Here is a 22,667-nt window from a genome sequence, read left to right as displayed (position 1 = left end):
TAGATAAAATAAGAAAAAATAGTTTTATTACAAAACGCGCAAACACCTTTTTCCCCAAAGATAAAATTTTGAGTATTTCCGATTATTTTATTTGTAAAAACTTCCATGAATCTTGAAAGAATCTCAAAGGAATGTTCAAAAAAGTAATATATTAGTTTTATAAATAAGTATCATAAAAACTCATTTTTCGCGTGGCCAGGATACGTGCTGTTAAAATAACATTCATCAACAAAAACCTGTAAAATATGGATGACCACAGGAACTCCTTGAAAATAACAAATATGAAGTTTTTGGTAAACATCTTTTTAGGAAGTAACCTCAAAATATGAATAACAGTTTACATAATGGATTAGGGTTAAGAAGCTCAAAGATATAATATGTGAAAATCTACAACTAATAATCAATAATAGATGAGTCATTTAAATTACCTGGGTCTTCTTCTTCTACTTCTTTTTGTATAGACATGACTGTCTTTTTTTTCAATGTGCCTCTAGTAAGTTGTCGTTCCATCGTTTTCGTAGTCTTCCCACTGCTCGTCTTTTGAGGAACCGTCTCTCGCTGTCCTTACTACTCTATTTGTTGTCATTCGGCTTATGTGGTCATTTCATTCTACTATTTACTCCGTTTCTTACCCAATTATTAATGTTGTCCACCTTGCATCTCCGTCGTATATCTGTACTTCTAGCTCTCTCTCATAGAGCCTTACCATCGATTTTTCGAAGGGCTTTCATCTCCGCTGTTTCGAGCAATCTTTTTGTCCTCTGTGTCGGGGCGTGTTTCTGCCTCTTATGTCATTATTGGTCTGATGGCTGTTTTGTAAATTCTGCCTTTCGTTTCTTTTCCATATTTTTATTTCTCCATATTGTGTCATTCAGGCAACCACCGGCTCTGTTTGCTTTATTCACTTGATCTTCCACTTCTGTTTCGAGCCTTCCGTAGCTAGATAGTGTGATCTCTAGGTATTTAAACTCCATCACTTGTTCTATTATCTGACCGTCCAGCTCAAATTTACATCTTATTGGATTTGCTGTTATAACCATGAATTTTGTCTTTTTTGGAGAAATAAACATGTTAAATTTTCTGGCAGTTATGTTAAATTGGTGCAGCATATCACTTTGAGAGATTAGTATTGCATCGTCTGCATAGCAGATTATTTTAAGTTGTTTTTCTCCCATTTGGTATCCTTTTTTAGTTCTTACTTGTTTTATTATTTCATCCATGATTAGGTTGAAAAATAAAGGACTCAAGAAATGTCTTATCCCATTGCCGGCTTCAATTGGGTCAGTTAGTTCATCTTCTACTTTTATTTTGTTGTTCTGGTAGATGTTTTCAATCGTTTTAATTATTCCTAGAGGTACCTCTCTTGAGTATACCAAATGGAAAACTTCCTTTAATTTGACCCTGTCAAATGCTGTCTTAATGTCCACGAAAGATAAATATGCCGGATTGTTGTATCCTAACGATTTCTCTTGAACTTGCCTCATTATAAATATAGCGTCAGTGCATGATCTTCCAGACCTAAAACCTTGTTTTTCTTCTGCTAATGTTACAACTTCATTCGGTTGGTTGTTAATTTTAATGTTATGTTTAATCCGGAAGTAGTCTGCCCATGTTTCCTTCTGAATGTGTTTCGTTTTTATTAATTCGTTCATCTCCTTTCTTTGTCCTCTGATCATTCTCCATACTTATTTGTGTGTTCCGTAGAAGTCATGTTCCATCTTTTTTGAGAAACTCTGCCAGTATTTTTTTTAGTTGTCTCACTAAAATATTCGTTTCGTTTCTGATTCGTTTGTTGTGGTTGTATTATGCTTATTGTTTTTGTTGTGTTCTGTATTGTAAAAAGGCTTTCTTCTTTTCTTCACATTTTATCTTCACTTCCTCTAAGAACCAAGGGGTTTTCTTTTTTAATATGTTAGTATTCGTTACTTTACTCTTTCCAAGTGATTCTGCTGCAGCGTTGATTGCAAATTGTTGCAAATTACCTGGGTGTGTGTAACAAATAAATTGAAGACATACGAGTAAATGTAAACCCTATGAGGCAGCGTAAATTTTATTACCCACATATAAAATACTTCCACTAACTGGCTGTATACCATTTATCACAAAATATTTACTTAGTAAAATCCTTTATAAAAGGTGTATATTTATTAAAAGTCCCTTAAAGGCCTACATCATAATCACATATAACGTTTTCGATCTGAAAAGATCATAGATTTTGTTTCAATACAAAAAATGAGATGCCTCTCTTTACAGTGGAAATTTAACATTTGATCATAGCTCTGATGATGGCTTTGAAGAAAGCGCTCAGCTAGGAATTAATAAATTGAACACACTTCAAAAAATGCTTTTCTTTTGCAAGTCATTCTGTTGTTGTAAGTGTGTACAAAAACATTTCAGTATTTACAAAAGATAGTGGTACTCACCGGAGGGACCGCAGACGTTCGGATACAATTAGCGTCTCTTTGCAAAGACAATGACGTCGACTTTGCAAAGTAACAAGACACTTACTCAACATAGACACTACACATTACTCCCCTGACTTAGTGATAAGTTATACAATTACGTGGCTAAAGGTTCTAGTTCTAAACCAAGGCCAAAATCAGAGAAAAAAAAAACAAAAGATAGTGCAGTCATTGAAGCTTTTTAGCTCAGAAATTTCTTACTATGAACCGATTTACATGAAATTTTGGAATTAGGCTTATCCTGCCCTTAACTTCAAAAGTGATATTGACCCGAACTCTGTTTTCCCCCTGGGGGTGGTTGCCACCCCTTTTCGGTGGTGGATTTTTTTTTTCAAAATAACCTCAGATATATATATAGAAGACCTAATTTTAAGCAAAAAATGTTGTATAAAGTTTTTCAAAAACGCAATACTTTTCAAGTTATTGGCAATTGAAAATTCGGAATTTTCTCACGATTTTCTACAGTTTTTTGCAAATATCTCCAAAAATATGCATTTTACCGATAATATTATACTGAACAAAATTGTAGCAGGTAAAAAAATTAACAAATTGGTTGTTTAAAGGGTGTTCTTAGTGCAATATTAAGCGAGATATTGAAGATCAAAGCCGTTTTTTATTTTGTGTGAAATTTAATCGATGTATTCAATGCCATCTAGCGCAGAGCGAATAAATTTTATGCATGCTAATGAGAAAGTATTTTATAGTGCTTAAAATAAGATTTAAAATGAGCACTGTTAAAAGTCTTTTGTACGTAAAATGAGTGAGCTGTTATGAAAAAAAGAGGAACATCTTATGGTTTTTATTAAATCAATGGATTTCATAAGTGCCATTTCTACCAAAATTAAAATTCTTCGTATTCCGTCTAGAATCAACTTTAATATAAAGAGTTTGATAGATTTTAGCAGTTTCGCGACGACTCAAGCTACGAAACATGGACTATGCATTTGGAAACTGGAATGTGAGGACGCTAAATAGACCAGGAGCTCAAACCGCACTTCTGCAAGAACTAAAAAGATATAAGCTCATGATTACTGCTCTTCAGGAGACAAGATGGCTGGGGAAAGGTGTCAGGGACACTAAAACGCACACAATTCTATATAGTGGGAAGGAACAAGGAAGCAAAGAATGTGGAGTCGCATTTGTGGTGGATAATGATTTTAAGTCAAAAATCATCGACTTCCAGGCAGTCAGTGAAAGGATATGTAAGTTGAGAATTCGCACCCACTTCTTCAACTTAACAATGATAAACATTCACTGTCCAACAGAAGATCAAGAGCAACATACAAAGGAAAGCTTTTACCAACAGCTGGAGATAGTATATGATAATGCGCCAAAAAATGACATCAAGATTATAATGGGTGATATGAATGCTAAAATAGGCAAGGAACCGCAGTTCTATGGCACAATAGGAAAACACTCTCTGCACAATGAAACAAGCGAGAATGGGGAGTTTCTGATAAATTTTGCCACCAGTAAAAACATGGTTATAAGTTCCACATGCTTCCCACATAAAGGCATACACAAAATGACATGGATTTCACCAGATGGAACCACAACCAATCAAATTGACCATGTGCTGATAGACAAAAGGACAGCCAGTAGTATCTCCGATGTGAGAACACGACGAGGAGCATGCTGTGGATCAGACCATCTTTTAGTACAAACCAAATTTAGATGCAGAGTTAACAGGAAAAGAAACGAAAGACAACAAAAAACAAACAAACTGGACCTGGAAAAACTGAAGATTCAGGAATGTAAAGAGAAGTTCGAACAAGAAGTCGCAAATGAGTTAAGGACGCTAGAACTGCACTCCATAGAAGGCAAATGGACTAATATCAAAACAGCAGTACTGACAGCAGCAGCGTCCACCCTGGGAAACAAGAAAAGGGAGAGAAGAGCAGCATGGTTTGATGACGAGTGCAGACAAGCAATCGAGGAAAGAAATGAAGCACACAAAATGTACATAACAAGAAGAACACGGGAAAGACGAACATTATTTGAAGTCGCAAGACGGAAAGCAGACAAGACATGTAGAAATAAAAAGAGAGCCTATGAAAATGGACAAATAGAAAAAAATGGATGAACATTTCAAAAACAACGAAATTAGAGGGGCTTACGAATACCTAAAAAAGATAAAAAGTGGGTATAAACCTCAAACAAGTCTATGTAAAGATGAAAGTGGGCAAATAATCAGTGACCAACAGAAAGTCACAGAAACCTGGAAGCATTATTTTCAGACACTACTTGGAACTCAAGTAGACATGGAAGATGAAATGGGTATGATCTACGCAGAAGAGAATGGAGTAGAAGCTCCAACCATAGAGGAAGTTTTCGAAGCCATTAAGGCCCAGAAAAACAATAAAGCTCCGGGAGTTGATGAAATACCAGCAGAACTATATAAGGTAGGTGGCTACCACCTAGCAAGTCAGTAGAGAGAGAGGCAAGGAAGAAAAGTATAGTATGCCCGATCTATAAAAAAGGAGACAAACTCCAGTGCAAAAACTACCGTGGAATCTCTCTACTATGTAAAGCATATAAAGTCCTCACGTATATTATAAACCAGCGGCTCCAACCACTAGCAGAAAATATTATTGGAGGGTATCAGACGGGCTTCCGACGGGGAAGATCGACACTGGATCAAATATTCACAGTAAAACAGATCTTGAGCAAAGCATGGGAACACGATGTTGATGTTCACAACGTGTTTGTAGACTTCAAACAGGCATACGACTCAGTCAAAAGGAACAAACTATACTATATATTGGCTGAATTGGCAATACCACACAAGTTAATAAGACTCATTAAAGCCACAATGGATGAAACTCAGGCATGTGTACGAATACAAAACCACCGGACAGACTTTTTTAACATTTCGCAGGGACTAAAACAGGGAGATGGGCTGGCCCCAACATTGTTTAACCTGTCACTGGAGTATGCGGTTAGGCAAATGCAAACTGGACGAGGAAATCTACTGACCAACCGAACGGTTCAACTGGCCGCTTATGCTGATAATATTAATATTATGAGTAGAACATCAACAGGAGCACAGGAAACATATGCAGAGTTAAAAACACAAAAAAAATGCTAGGTCTGGAAATTAACACAGAAAAAACAAAAATAATGACTCAGACGAGAAGAAATATAGTCCCAGAAAACATTATACATGAAGATGACATTGAAACGGTTGAAAAGTTTACATACCTGGGAGTAGAAATATATGCCGACGGATCAGAAGATGGAGAAATACGGAAGAGAATAACGCAGGCAAACAGAGCTTATTTTGCCCTCTCCCATATATTTCGGTCTAAAAGTGTCCACCGAAATACAAAGATGAGAATCTATAAAACCTTAATTCGACCAATAACATGCTATGGCAGTGAAGCCTGGGTGCTGAAAGAAACATCCAAAAACAAACTCGACACATTCGAAAGGAAAGTACTTAGGAGAATACTAGGACCTGTGAGGGAAAACGGAATCTTCAGAAGTCGATACAACAACGAGCTTTATCAACTTTATAAGGAAACGTCCCTGTCAGATTTCATTAGATTACAAAGATTGCAATGGGCCAGACATGTGATAAGAATGGGAGAGAATAGGCTACCAAAACGAGCACTGAATGCTAGAATGCAAGGAAAGAGACCGGTTGGGAAGCCACGAAAGCGCTGGGAAGACACAGTAAACAGCGACGCACAAGCCCTTTTAGGAGTCCGTGTATGGAGAAGAGCAGCCACAGACAGGCAAGGGTGGAAGCAAAAAATAAAGGAGGACAAGGCTCAATTTGGGCTGTAGTGCCGTAGAAGAAGAAGAAGCAGTTTCGCTGCTTTGGAACACATATTTTTTTTTAAATCACGATTTTAAGGAAAACAAATTTTCTAATTTAAAAAAAACACCTTTTTTTTATAATATCTCAAAAGTAATGAAAGGTGCGTAAAAAAGTGTAATAATAATAAAATAGGTTTTTTTGACAAAAATTTTGGTTTGTCTGTTTTTCCTATCACACAAAAATTGAGAAAGATATGATTGATTAAAGAGCGCGCGGTAGCGCAACCACAGTCTCACTCGAGCCCTTTGACCCTTCACCGTTTCAAAATAAAAGGTTTTTTCACTACATATTATACTGAAAAAAGTTGTAGCTCTTTTAATTACCTTTAAAATGGTTTTTTATAAGTTGTGATAGCTTCAAAATTGAAGTAGTTATGGCCCAAAAACTAATCGTATTTTTTTCTACTTAGTAAACTAAACATTTTTAAATGTATAATCTACATATTCAATGTATTAATTTAGGGGTAGTTTTAAGGGTTAAAGAACTTCAGCATAGCTTTTTCGAGAACGTGGAACGATATTTAAATCTTTTTTAGTTTATCAAAAGAAATTTTTTATACAATTTTTAATCGAGGGGTTGATTTTAAGGGTTGAAAGGGGTTAACATTTAAATAATTAAGATAGAGAACATAACATATTATTTACTCTATATTTAAGTATTCTTGTAAAACCAAATTAATTTTTTTTGTAATTTTTTTCTATTTAGGGGTTGTTTTTAAGGGTTATGATACAATATGATAATTAAGATAGAGAACGTAAAATATCATTTACTCTATATTTAAATCTTTTTATGTCATACTAAATTAATTTTTTATACATTTTATTCTATTTATAGGCTATTGATTATGTACTATAGAAAGGAACTACAACGTTAACGGGGTTTTATTATTTCATATGGTCAATGAATCTCTATATATGAAAAAACCGCGGAGTGCTACCATTTAAAGGGGTGCGTTTTTGAGAAATGGGTGAATTAGTCCCTGGGCACAGGTTACATTAGGGAGAGTTCTATGAACTTTTGGTACAAACACGTCTACATAAAAATTGTTCCTGGTTAAATTTTCTATCTAAATATAACTTTTTAAAGTCAAGGATACTTTTTTTTACAAAAATATATTGAAAAGAAAAAGCACAAAGAAACCCAAAAGAAAGAAATTTTGTTTTTTGTCCTATAACTTTTGTCCACGGAGATATAGGTATAGACATTGCTTCACAGAAAAAAACTTACATATTTTCTTTTTAAAATGGTCTTTAGTAGAGGCCATTAGGAGTTACAGTTTTCGAAATATGATTTTTCAAAGTTTGTCACTCACAGCAATTTTGGGCAATTTTCCTTGTTATTTCGCAAATATTGTTCTGTAACTTTTTTCTACGAAACTTTAGGCATATGCAATGCTACATGTAAGAGGAATAGAAATCAATTACCTTTAAAATGTTCTACTGTATAATGTTGTACGACTTCTTTTAAAGAGGTTATCTTTTTCAAGATTTTATACTTTTAGCGAGTTTTTATATTTTTTACGATTATTTTTTAAATTTCCCATTATAACTTTTTTTTCTACATTTAGGTATATATTATAATAAAAAAGAAAGCTTATTCTGCTTACTTTAAAATGGTGTATTATAAATAATTCTAGGATTATTTTTGAATAAGATATGGTTTTTCAAAATGTAATAAGTACTTGCATCGATTTTTGATTTTAGGATTATTTTTTAAATTTCTCATTACAACTTTTTTATGTGATTGTGTGTTATGATTGAATCTTATTTTTTATAGGTACCTAATACTTTGGATCCACTTGACTCGGCCGGGTAAACTTCAAAGTATGGATTAATTCCAATATTTACTGTCAAAGCTCCTGCACCACAAGCTTTGCTTGAAAAAATAGCAGTAAATGTACCAAATAGTCTAAGAGCTAGTGAACCCTTCGACTAACGGTCGTCCTGTAAGGCTAGAAATTTTTCTGGTGATAATTCATAGCACACCAAGGCTATAAACCATGACCTGGCAGGCCTCAGCGGTGCACGTGTATCTACCAGGTGAATCGGAAAGTGCAAATTTAGGGGGTAAAATAAACTTTCTCCTGTAAGGTTTAAATTTAAGTATGTGTTTGAGTAAGTCATTTAAAAGAAATGTGTACAATGACAGGCGATTCTGAAGAGCATAAGACCTTGCCAGGCGAGGGGAAAGATTAGGGGTTTTTCCTAAATTTATTTTTTTTGCATCGAACAAATTTTTTTAAGTTTTTTGAATCATTCCAAACAGAAAAGGTCTTTAGTGATTTTTCTCTTAAGTTAATAGTTTTTGTTATATAAGCGATTGAAAATTTTGAAAATTGCGAAATCGACCATTTTTAACCCTAAATCGGACATTTATCTAAAAATTTCAAAGTTGCCAAGGTAGGTAGATATTCTTAAACATTGATTGATGAAATCCCAAAGAGTTTTTTGCAATACAATATCGGAAACCCCTTTGTTTTTTAATTGCTAATCAAGCGGACGCGACACTGTAGTATAAGTGAGGACGTTTGAGTTGGCATAAATTCATTATCTCGAGAATGGGCAAATTTCAAGAGCAATCCTCAGACAGGTCGATTTTTATTTTTAAATTAGGACTTTTTGGCATATATATAATACTAGTGACGTCATCCATCTGAGCGTGATGACGTAATCGATGATTTTTTTAAATGAGAGTAGGGGTTGTGTGATAGCTCATTTGAAAGGTTATTTAATTCTCTATTCACTAATATAAACATTAACATAATTATTTATACAGGGTGTACAAAAAATTTTTTTTATTAAATTAACTTTGATTAAATTTGACAAATAGAAGAAAAATTTTTTTTGTACAAACTGTATAAATAATTATGTTAATGTTTATATTACTGAATAGAGAATTAAATAACCTTTCAAATGAGCTATCACACAACCCCTACTCTTATTTAAAAAAAGCATCGATTACGTCATCACGCCCAGATGGATGACGTCACTAATATTATATATATACCAAAAAGTCCTAATTCAAAAATAAAAATCGACCTGTCTGAGGATTTCTCTTGAAATTTGTCCATTCTCGAGATAATGAATTTATGCAAACTCAAACGTCCTCACTTATACAAGAGTGTAGCGCCCGCTTGATTAGCAATTAAAAAAACAAAGGGGTTTTCGATATTTTATTGCAAAAACTCTTCGGGATTTCATCAATCAATGTTTAAGGAATATCTACGTACCTTGCTAATATTGAAATTTTTAGATAAATGTCCGACTTAGGCAGTGGCGGCTCGTCAGAGGAGGCAAGGGAGGCTCAGCCTCCCCATCAATTTTTTACACACTCTATACTGTTTTGTTTATCATGAATCGCGAAAACAACAATTACTCTCACTATTATACAACGTGTAAACTCCATATTATCACTAATTATCCATACGTACGGAGCATTAGCATTAGAACGCATGATCGCGTCTCAGTTTTATTACATATTATTGTAGGCAGCCCCTGGGTTATCCCGAGATGCACGAACGGAGCCGAGAAGCCCAGCTTTCTCCGTTGCTAATGCTCCGTGCAGCGCAGCAGGCGTTTAAGGAGACCCGGTCTCCTAACAGTGGCATCTACGGCGTAGAGACCGACCGATTAATCGGCTTCGGCATCGGCTTCGGCCACCTTCGGCCAATATTTAAACCTTCGGCCAAAATTCGGCTTCGGCCAAAACGAAGCCGAAGGTTTCGCCGAAGGTGGAATAATAAAATGCTCCGAGTATACTATACTATATAAATAATCTCTAAACAATATGCTTCGGCGAGCCTTTGATACTTTGAATAATATTTACACCCTATTTTATACCCTAATAAACCAAAACGTTTTACAAACTTTCAGGTAGTAGGTAGGATATAAATTTTAACAATAGGCCAAGATGTCACAAAGATCTTCATTTGAATATTTCTCACGTAAGTAGTAAAATTCTGAGAAACTATAATAATTTTATTGTATTTGTTAAAACTCAAGATTACTGGTGTTTTGACTACCTAAATATTAATGGCAAAACATCGACCATCGACTATCCCTACTATAAATGCAAATATTTAGTCACCTTCGGCTTTGGCTTCGGCTTCGGCCGAAGGTATCCTTCAGGCCGAACTTCGGCATCGGCTTCGGCTTCGGCCAAAAAAGTCGCATTCGGTCGGTCTCTACTACGGCGCCATCACACGCTGCCCGGAGATATACCAAGGGAGGCAGTGTAGCTTCTCAGCTCCGTTGGGTGGTTGGGTGCGTCTCGGGACAACGAATTTTAGGGTCCTGACTAAAAATAATGAAAAATCTAAAAGTGCGAATTTTGTTATGAAATTTGGTATGTGGGGTTATAATAATATTTGGAACAACTTGCTCAAATAACTTTTTCCGATATCTCTAACTCAAAGCAAAATATCGGTAATTTATCGTGTTTTTGAATTCGCAGTAGGCCGCGTTTAGAATTAAAAAAATTCAGTTGAGTATCTTAAAAAATTTGAAGCTTCATTATGTATGGACTGCAAAACTTCAAATCTGTATTTATTTTGATATGCATAGGTATCTATTTACAAATAGATGGAATTGTTAACAAATAAACGACACAAACTTTGGTATTAAACTTTTACTATTAGATTAACTATTTTTAAAATGATGATATCATGAAATTATGAATTAGGATGATATTATGAAATGTAAATAAAAAATGGTCAAGAGATGGGGCCTTATATTACATTTTTTGGCGCATTTTTTTGCTAGTGCAAATTTGTCTAGATATTTTACAGTTAGGTATAGCCTCCCCTATTGTAAAAATCACGAGCCGCCACTGGACTTAGGGTTAAAAATGGCCGATTTCGCAATTTTCAAAATTTTCAATCGCTTATATAACAAAAACTATTAACTTAAGAGAAAAATCACTAACGACCTTTTCTGTTTGGAATGATTCAAAAAACCTAAAAAAAATTTTTCGATGCAAAAAGAATAATTTTAGGAAAAATCCCTAATTTTTCCCCTCGCCTGGCAAGGACTTATGCTCTTCAAAATCGCCTGTCATTGTACACATTTCTTTTAAATGACTTACTCAAACACATACTTAAATTTAAACCTTACAGGAGAAAGTTTATTTTACCCCCTAAATTTGCACTTTTCGATTCACCTGGTAGATACACGTGCACCGCTGAGGCCTGCCAGGTCATGGTTTTTAGCCTTGGTGTGCTATGAATTATCACTAGACAAATTTCTAGCCTTACAGGACGACCGTTAGTCGGAGGGTTCACTAGCTCTTAGACTAAAAGGATGTACAAAAAACTGCGGTTGTAGGAAGATAGGAATTAGTTGTTCAATATTCTGCAAAGGGTGTATGTGCATGGGTACTAATTGTGGGAACTCTTAGATAACTGGGGTGTCAGAGGAAGATATTGAAGCTAATGCTAACGAAGAGATGGAATTTGGTTTTGAAAATTTTTTAAATGTCAACGTTTAAATAATTTTAACTAAAGTGATGTTTTCTAAGACTAATGTTTATGTAATTTTTGTAAAAGAAATAATTTTAAATAATACAGGTAAAAAAATATCAAAGAATCACTCGGTTTCCACTATTTAAATATAGATGATACGCCATTTTAAAGAAAAGAAAATAAAATAAATATAAAATAAGAAAATAAAATAAAATATAAAAGGGTCTGTCAGTTTGAGGCCAAGATGAAGACCACTTTGTAATACCGTTGCAATTTAATTTCTTGTGACATCGACTTATTGTCGACATTTTTGTAGCCTAAATGGCATAATTATTATTACATTAAGGTCTTTTGACCTAAATATGTAGCTAGTTCCAACTACTTTGGATCTGAAGTTTCTACCACCTGATGATGGACTGATTGGTCCGAAAACGTTTGTGATTTTATCCATCTTGGATCATTTTTAGAAAAAATTTTTTAATAAATTATATACCACCTACCTACATGTGAGGTTTTTACTTCATTAGTAAAAGAAAATAAGCCCTCTTTATTGAGCACTATATGGTATATTCACTTACAAGAAAAAAAATTATAATGAGAAATTTAAAAAATAATCCTAAAATCAAACATCGTTACAAGATACAAAAATAATATCTTATTCAAAAATAATTCTAGAATTTTTTGTAATACACCATTTTAAAGTAAACAAAATAAGATTTTTTATTATAAAATATAATATATACCTAAATGTAGAAGAAAAAAAGTTATAATGAGAAATTTCAAAAATAATCGTAAAAAATGTAAAAAATAATATTTTTTATATTAGGTATTATATAATATATAATATAATATTATATTATATATACTATATATAATATAATATTATATAATATATAATATATTATATAATAATATTATTTTATTTTTATATTATATTACAAAAAATCGTTAAAAGTATAAAACCTTGAAAAACCATAATCTCTTTCGAAAAGAAAAAGTCGTACAACGTTATACAGTAGACCATTTTAAAGGTAATTCATTTCTGTTCCTATTACCATTGCATATACCTAAAGTTACGTAGAAAAAAGTTACAGAACAATATTTGCGAAATAACAAGGAAAATTGCCCAAAATTGCTGTGAGTGGCGAACTTTGAAAAATCATATTTCAAAAACTATAAATCCTAATGACCTGTACTAAACAACATTTTAAAGAAGAAATATGTAGGTTTTTTTTTTCTCTAAAGCAATGTCTATACCTATATCCTCGTGGACAAAAGTTATGGGACAAAAAACAAAATTTCTTTCTTTTGGGTTTCTTTGTGCTTTTTCTTTTGAATATATTTTTGTAAAAAAAAAGTATCATTGACTTTAAAAAGTGATATGTAGATAGGAAATTTATGTAGACGTGTTTGTACCAAAAGTTCATAGAACTCACCCTAATGTAACCTGTGCCCAGGGACTAATTCACCCTTCTCAAAAACGCACCCCTTTAAATGGTAGCACTCCGCGGTTTTTTCATATATAGATGTCCATTGACCATATGAAATAATAAAACCCCGTTAACGTTGTAGTTCCTTTTAGCTATCTTATTTTGAATATAATCAATAGCCTATTAGGCGTTGTTTTCAAGGGTTGTACGGTTTTAAAGGGGATGAAAATGAGTTTAATATGAGGTTATTGTGTTAGAAAACACTCCACAATGTCACTCTTTATTATTAAACGCGTTTTCTGGCGATAAAATGACTCAATGTCAATAATTTTTCCATTAAGGGGTTGTTTTCGCCCCTTGAAAATAAAAAACGGAGTTCGGGTCAATATCACTTTTGAAGTTAAGGGTAAGATAAGCCTAATTCCAAAATCTCATGTAAATCGGTTCATAGTAAAAAATTTCGGAGGTAAAAACCTATTTTACGCTTCAGTGACTGCACTAATACGAATTGCCATGTTAAAAACCAACTACTAAAAGTGGACTAGGCAATAGAAGAAGAAGCAATATCAGTATAGATCTAGTATATTATATAGGAGCAATAATTGTTATAAAATTTAGTCTTGTACTCGTAATTTATTGTTTTTAACCAGTCTATTATTCTATCACATAAAATGTGTTCCAATATTCCACACTCCATTTGAATTTTATTCTACATTTCCTTTTTTGAATATTCATGTTTTTAATCCATTTATCAACACTCAACACTGACAATGCAGTGATCCCATAGGTATGTTTCTAAATGTACCTGCTTAAGAACATACTGCAGTTTTCGCAGGGTCGTTTCTATATTCGACAAACATCTTTTTTTCTTATTATAATAGTTAAACTTTTTATTCCAATCGGTTTTTTGAGGTCTAATACATATTATAGTGTGACCATGACCATGGCCATAGCCTCTAATTTTATTATTAAAACGTCTTTGTTCTAGAAATACGTTAACTATGCCGTGTTTCGAATCAGATCACGCTAGCTAGCTAAAAAGTGGAAAAGCTCATAAGATATTATCTGTTTTTACAGTTAAGTATTACAGTACCCAATTTAATTCTCATGGTTTAATGGGTAATTATTTATGAAAAACTCTTCTTATTTAGTACAAGATATTACCGTGAGTAATCTGACTCTATCTAATGGCGGTTTTCCACTAAACGGATCAAACACAACCTCGTGTCGAACAAAACAAAACTTCAGCTTTTCGCAAATTTTTTAAAAACTGTCATATTTTGCGTCTCTTGGAGTTTTGTTTTTTCCGGAAACCAGGAAAGGTTTGTGTTTATTATTGTCGCCTTTCTATTCTGAATACGAAATTTGTGATACCCAAAGGGTGGCAACTATGTTGAATGGCAACATTCGATGGAATTTTACATTAAATTGACGGGAGGTGAATGCATATTGTAGATTTCTTTTTTGTCTACTTCATTTATCGTCCGCTTGCTTTGCAATTTGTAGAAAGCACGGATTGTAGGTTGTTAACAGAATGTTAATTCCAAAGATAGAAGTCTTAGATTTTGGGAACTAAGACTTCTCATTGTGTGTAAAAATAGAATTTAAAAAATAGATTTGTACAAAGAAATTGCCCAATTGTTTGACACCAAGTGAATAGAAATTAAAAGAAAAATTAAAAACATATTTTCACAATTCTTCTTCTTGTTGTGCCTATCCGTTTCGGGTGTTGGTTACCATCATGGCACACTGCTGATCTGAAAAGATTTATGGTTCTTGTGTTGAACCAACGAGCTTCTAAAATACGGAGGAGAAAGTATAACCCTAGAGATGACAAAACTTATATAAAAACTAATATTGCACTGCAAGATACCAGACGCATGGAGAAACAGCATAATGATACCAATGTTCAAGAAAGGAGACAAAGAAGACCCCAACAATTATAGAGGTATAAATCTACTGAACACCGCACTTAAGCTAACCACAAAAGTCCTAACAAACAAAATCAATAAACTAACAACTTTATTAGATGAACAACAAGGATTCAGATCCGGAAGATCCTGCGTAGACGCCGTATTTGTACTGAGACAAATCACAGAAAAGGCCATTGAGTACAATAAACCAGCATATCTATGTTTTATAGACCTGACAAAGGCTTTTGATCGCATCCAAGTTGAAGACGTCCTACATTTACTGTATAGAAGTAACATACCAATCAATATTATACAAACCATCGAAAACATCTAATTTCATAATCGAATACAGGCAAATGATAGAAGCAGTACGTAAAGGTCATGGTTACAGAATGGGGAACAAAGAAATCCAAATATTATGTTATGCAGACGACGCCGCAATAATCGCCGAGACAGAAGTCGATCTCCAAAGATTAACAATTAACACACATCTTCAATACAACAGCCAAGAAATATAATATGATAATATCAGCAGAAAAAACCAAATGTATGACAACATCTAAATATCCACTACGATGTAAAATCGAAATTGATGGGAAAATAAAAAAGCAGGAAGCAAGGTTTAGATATCTGGGAATAGATATAACCAGTTACGGAGATGTTGAAGCGGAAGTACGACAACAAAGCTTAGAAGCAAGTAAAGCGGCGGGATCTCTTAATGGCACAATCTGGAAGAACAAACACCTAAGACAAGACACAAAAGCAAGAATCTATAAAGCAGCAATTAGACCTATATTAACATACACGGCGGAGACAAGACCTGACACATCTAAAACGAGACGACTACTAGAAACAACAGAGATGAAAATACTCCGACGAATATCAGGGAAAATTCTGTTGGATAGGGAGAGAAGCGAAAACATAAGAAGATCATGCTATATAGAAGACATAAATGGATGGGTGACAAAACGGAAACAGGAGTGGAACGAACACATTAGTAGAATGGCAGAGGATAGGATAGTACGAATAGCACGAGATAAGTCACTAAATGGACGAAGAAGTATTGGCAGACCAATAAACAGATGGTGCGATAACTTAAACAATTTAGGAGGCTAATATTGACAAAGAAACAGTCTTTAAAGCCTACATACAAAAAGGAAGAAGAAGAAGAAGTGTTGAACCACATACGTACATTTTTCAGCCAGAAAATTTTTCTCCTTCCCGATCCCAGATTTCCTTCTGCATTTCCCTGCAAAATTAATGGCAGCAATCCATATCGTTCGCTGTTAATCATAATGTGACCGGGGTATTCGATTTTGGCTGTTTTATTGTGGATGATAGCTCTTTTTCTGATTATTGCCGTCCTGAGATTAGTAGTCGAAAGACCCATCCAAAGAGTGTACCCAAGAGGCCACAAGTCAACTCCATACATCAGCATAGAAAATATAATAATATAATAATGACCATAGTAAGGCTTGGCCATATAATGCGTAATGAACAACGATACGACCTACCTTGGACTATAATTCAAGGTAACGTACATGTAAAAAGAGGTCCAGGAAGAAGATAAATATCCTGTCTTGATAACCTACGAAAATCCTTTCACTAACTTTTTCACTACCGAACTTTTTAGGGTAGCAGTCAGCAAAGCCAGAATACCCATGTTAGTGTTCAACATCCGTAACAGATAGGCACCATAAGAACATGAAGCGGAAGAATACACTCAGAAGGATGAACGACAACGAAAAACTTCAAGGAGCACTTGATTCCTAAACTAATTTGATACCACTAGACAAAAAATATCACCACACTGGACCATAACTAATAGTTCTGGAAAAAACTTGCGTGTGGCAAAATAATTAATAGATCAAGACCATGTCAAATGGGTAATAAGCTTATGGTGAGTTCAAAAATATACAGTGATGAGCGTGCTAATAACCGGCAAAATAGCACAAAAGATGGAAAACGTATTCTAATAACCGGCAAAATAGCACAAAAGATGGAAAACGTATTAAGTTGTGAGATAAAAAGAAATGAAACTAGTAGTCGAGCTGGAAAATTTAGCGATATTAACCTAAAGATTTACATTATACAGTCGAACCCGCTTATTGGAATAGCCTTCGTGCCAAGCAAAAATATTCTTATAACCGGGATATTCTAATAACCGATCGTTGGTGGCTAGCCGAAATAAATGTACCGAATATACGTAATGGTAGTACATACTATGTTTAACATGTATAATATGTATATGGTTTTAGGTCTTTTTATGTCAATAATACAGTAGTGTAACTATTAGGTACTTATTTATTAAAAACCAAATTGCATTATAATGTGGATGCATACAGGAATAATATGAAATGTATACAATATATTAGATGTGTAAATATTTTCGTATTAAAATACATATAAAAGAGTTACTTATTTTGTCTTGAAAAATAATAGGTAATTGTACTTGTTTTTTTTTTGTTACATAAACTACTAATCAATTGTTGCTCTAAATTATAAAATTAGAAAAATTTCCATTGGATTGACCCTCCAGAGAACTTCTTACCTACGAGCGGTTAGGATAGCCGATAAGCTTGTTTCTAAAAATGTTTTTATAACAGGCTAATGGGTGGCAATATGTAAAGAAATTTGCAGACAAATGAAATTATTTTATGACCTGTGTCGGCGAACGATTGAATTCGTACTCATAACAAAGTAATAAAGTAATAAAATGTATTACTTGACAAACCCTAAAAATTTAAACAGCACTATATTATGCCTTCGAGGCCTTTGTCGACAATCCATAATACCAGACATAATTTAAATTTTTGGGAAATTGTAGGTAAAAATTAATTCGTTGACATGAAGAATATTCTATAAAGCGGTACTATCTTACTAAATCATATTCCAATAAACGGATAAATTTATTAATGAGTAAATGGAAAGGTTTCGGGACCTCGAATTTTTATTCCATAAACCGGGATATTCCTATAAGCGGTACTCCAATAAGCGGGTTTGACTGTATTGATTGTTCCCACCTTTAGATGTATCAGAGGAGTATTGTCAACTAAAACTGTCACTGTGACAGTGACGTTTTCCATCTTTTGTGCTATTTTGCCAGTCAATAGCGCGGTCATCACTGTATATGGTATCCTATCCTTTCTATAACGCTATTAGGTCTGGATCCCGCGTACCAAAAAAGTATTTTTTTAATAGCTTAAGTGTGTCTAGTCGGACAAACTTTGATATATTGTAACACTGGAATAGGGGAAGTTTTAATTGTGGAAGAGTTTAAAAATTTGAAGCGTCAGACTACGAAAACATCAGATGTATTTTGTCCGACAGAACTTCCAATTGATTTGTTACCCTTTCATTAAATTCTCATGCAAAAATCAGACTGCTATTACTAACCAACATGATTTCTGTCATTTGACATGTTCTTCGTGTTCCATTCATTAAAATGCCCTATCGACGTTACAGAAGTGAGCGCGACTACTCCCGGGTTAACAAATTTTCAGTTTGCTATTAATCAACTTTTTTTTCTTATTTTGGATCCTGACCTATAATAAAAGCTTGTACCTGATTCCAGAATCCTGTAACGGATATAATGAATAAATGAATGTAAATTATGATTTTAGTTTATGATATGAACAAGAGTAATGAGAAAAACTGGAAATATATTAGAAAAGCGCACAATTTAGATCATTATAAAATAATTTGGAAAATCAATTTTTCAAACACTGGATGAATGCCATTTGAAAAGAAATACTTTAATCAAAATTCCAAAAAGAAATGCAAACACGAAATAGGCTAAGTTGAACGAAAGTTCAAAACAAAGGTTAGTGATACTTTCTTTCACTTGCAACAGGTAAGCCAAATCCAAACGAATAACAAAGAATAAATTATTTCAAAGCATTCATTAGCTTTGTGTCATTTAAACAAAAGGTATTCTAGTATTCATTCATAAATAAAGAAATATACAGTTTCTCTACAGTTTTCAAACTTTGTTTTGTTGAAAAGATTAAATCAACGCTTCAACCTTTGGAAAATATTTAGAATATGTATTTAGACACAGACACCAACTTGATACTCAACTAGTTCAAGCTCAAGCAGACTTCATCGTCAACAAAACTGGATCATTCAGTGGTTGATGCTTTCAGCTGAAGTCAGAATTCGTTTAGATTAAATGGTCGTATTGGTATGGCAAAAAATGCGATGAGTTGCCTAACTAAAGTTTGGAAAGACAGATCTATCTCTCAAAATATCAAGATGAGACTGGTGAATGCCCTTGTATTCTCAATATTTCTATACGGAGCAGAGACTTGGACTATTCGCGCATGCGAGCGCCAAAAAATTGATGCCTTTGAGATGTGGCGCTGGAGAAGAATGCTGCGCTGCGCATACCTTGGACAGCTCATAGGACAAACCTTTCCATTCTAAACCAACTCAATATTAAAAAAGGCTGTCCACAATATGTCTGCAACGAATTCTGCAATTCTTTGGTCACGTGGTTCGCAGAGGTGACGACAGTTTGGAGAGATTAATTGTTTCTGGAAACGTTCCGGGGAGAAGATCAAGAGAACGATCACCAACTAGATGGTCTGACCAAATAAAGCATTCAGCTGGAAACTCGTTCTGCGAAGCTCTTAGAGCAGCTGAAGATAGAGACCAATATAGACCAATGGAGAAACATTATGAGTAATATTGGAAGAAATCACGATCCTCAGTAATAGGGAAACGACAAGAGAGAGAGAGAGAGAGAGAGAGAGAGAGAGAGAGAGAGAGAAATGAAACAACGTTTAGCGTAGGGACCAGTGAGTGAACTGTACTAACAAGTACACCAATAAGTGAACTGTGGATATGGTGATGAATAGTCCAAGAATATACCTAGGTGCTTTATGGGTTCTAATCTGCGACCTCAAGAAAGAGATTGTAAAAGCAATATTATAGACCTATCTATGGAAACAAAACGTAGACCTTAGATCGTAAGATTGGTTATTAAAAATTCGGAAGATCAGGGAGGGTGCAGAAAAAAGGGTGCATTAAAAATTCGGGAGATTAGGGGGTCTGCACAAATCAAAGTCTTTTCAATCGACGATATATCTTACAAAGCATGAAAACTACCCATTTTGAAGCATGTTACAGTTTTGGAAAGGCATCATTTAAGATCATTAGATATCTTGACTCCAATCAGAGTCCTACTGATAAACCTCCAGCACAGTAAGACAGCAGATAATCGTGGAGAAGGCATTACGAGGAGATGGACCAGACTGCAGGAATGTCACGGCTACCTAAAGTTCTCTCCAAGGAACTTCAGATAAGTATAAAAGGAATCAGGTGAATATACTACTATAAAACATCGCAAGCTGGAATAACTGGGCCATATAAGGCCTAATGAACAACGAAAGAAGAAGAAGAATATCCTGGCGTCATAACCTATGAAAATGGTTTAAGTTAAACCACTACCTAACCTTTTAGAGCAACAGTCTTCTTCTTCACGTGTCATCTCCGCGACGGAGGTTGGCAATCATCATGGCTATTCTGATCTTAGATGCTGCTGCTCTGATATTCGGTTGATGTGCATCCGTACCATTCCCTCAAGTTACGCAACCACGAGATTCGTCTCCTTCCTACACTTCTCTTGCCCTGGATTTTCCCCTGTATAATCAACTGAAGTATGTTGTATCTCTCATTACGCATAACATGCCCCAGGTACTGCAGCTTTCGTGTCTTGATGGTTTCCAATATTTCCAGTCTTTTGTTGACTCTTCTTATGACTTCGTTGTTTGTTATATGCTCGGTCCATGATATCTTAAGGATTCTTCTATACACCCACAGTTCAAATGCTTCCAACTTTTTAGTAGTCGATGCGTTAAGTGTCCATGCTTCTATCCCGTAAAGCAGCGTCGAGAAAATATAACACCTTGCCAGCCTAACTCTCAAGTCTAATTTCAGTTCTCTTGCACAAAGTACCTTTCTCATTTTAATGAAGTTTGTTCTTGCTTTCTCTATTCGAACTTTGATTTCTTTGGAGTAATCGTTTGTGTGATTAATTATTTTGCCAAGATAGTTGTAGTTTTCTACTTGTTCTAAAGTTGTACCTTTAATTGTCAGGCTTTCATCATTATTTTGGGTTTTTGATATCCTCATAAATTTAGCAACAGTCAGCAAAGTCAGAATAGCCAAGTTAGTGTCCAACATCCGTAACAGATAGGTTCCATAAGAAAATTAACAAGAAGAATACATTAAGAAGGATGAAAGTCGCCGAAAAACTTCAGGGAGCAGTTGATTCCTAAACTAATTTGATCACTAGACACAAATCACCACACTGGAACATAACTAATGTATCTGAGGACAAATTGGCGTGTGACAAAAGAATTGATAGATCAAGACCAAGTCAAATGGGCAATAAGCTTATGTATACTACCAAGTGAATTCAAAAATATATTGTACCCATTCTATAGGGCTGTAAAAGCTGGTACAGGATTCCAGATATAATGAATAAATGAATAAAAACCATGATTTTCATGTGATATGAGCAAGAGTCATGATAAAAAAAACGAAAATGTAGTAGAAAAGCGCACAATTTAGATTATGAAAAGATTTAGAAAATCCATTTTTCAAAGATTAATGCAATTTGAAAAGAAATATTTTGATCAAAATTCAAAAAGGATTTTTGAAAGAAACGAATACACACACGAAATACGCTAAGTTGGACGAAAGTTCAAAACAAAGGTTAGTGATACCTTCTTTCACTTGCAACAGGTAAGCCAACTCCAAACGAACGACAAAGAATAAATAATTATTTCAAAACATTCATTACCTTTCAGTTATTTAAACGAAGAGTATTCTAGTAGGTATTCATTTATAAATATAAAGAAATATACAGTTGCTCTACAATTTACAAACTTTGTTTTGTTGAAAAGATTAAATTGGATGCTTCAATTTTTGGCAAATATTTAGAATATGTTTTTAGACACATAAAATATTAACTTTAAATTATATAATCAAAAAAAACTTTTAACACTCGAATAAATTTTAAACTCAAAATTAAAATAGTCACTAGATTTATTATTAAATACTTTTCAAAAGCATTAACTTATTTAAATTTTTACCTGAAAAAATCACAGAACGAAAACTAACTCGAGAAAGACCATGGAAAAAAATTCAAAACGAAGTTACCTCTAACAATACTCAAAAATACCAGATGATCGATTGTTTTTTAAAAGCACACCTAGCTTTACGCGGTCCGTGCGAAACACTGCATCGCGTACGGCGATCGTCTTTTTTTCACGTCGTTATTATCCAGCACGCGACGCTTGATGACGTCACGACGTCGCTCGCCTATCCACGTCGAGAGAGAGTTTAGCCTAGTTTTGTAACCCTGTTGGAAATGTGTTGGCGGGGTGAGGAAGACTACCTAGGTCAACGGAAGGGATGGAATTGGGGTAGCGGTAGAAGGGTAAAATTTCGAAACTGGGCCAAGTTCAGGGTTAATAGTAGCAGAATTTAAAGTATCAATGTTTTTGTAATTGACTTCGTTATTTCTCGAGGTGAAATATTGCATTTTTTTCTGCAAGGTACACGCAATGTAGG

At 34.2% G+C, this 22,667-nt stretch overlaps 1 protein-coding gene across 2 annotated transcripts in view; it reads right to left on the bottom strand.

Moving 5' to 3' along the window:
• LOC126887237 (uncharacterized) overlaps window positions 1–22,414 on the bottom strand; it is a 200,570-nt gene extending 178,156 nt beyond the window's left edge. For both annotated transcript variants that reach the window (XM_050654645.1, XM_050654646.1), the window contains exon 1: window positions 22,254–22,414. The gene's annotated coding sequence lies outside the window, so the exon portion shown is untranslated. The remainder of the gene's footprint in view (window positions 1–22,253) is intronic.
• Window positions 22,415–22,667: the final 253 nt, after the last annotated feature.

Source organism: Diabrotica virgifera, chromosome 6, assembly GCF_917563875.1.
Source record: "Diabrotica virgifera virgifera chromosome 6, PGI_DIABVI_V3a".
Taxonomy (NCBI): Eukaryota; Metazoa; Arthropoda; class Insecta; order Coleoptera; family Chrysomelidae; genus Diabrotica; species Diabrotica virgifera.
The sequence above is the reverse complement of the archived record's forward strand: the minus strand, read 5'-3'. Positions and strand labels throughout refer to the sequence as shown.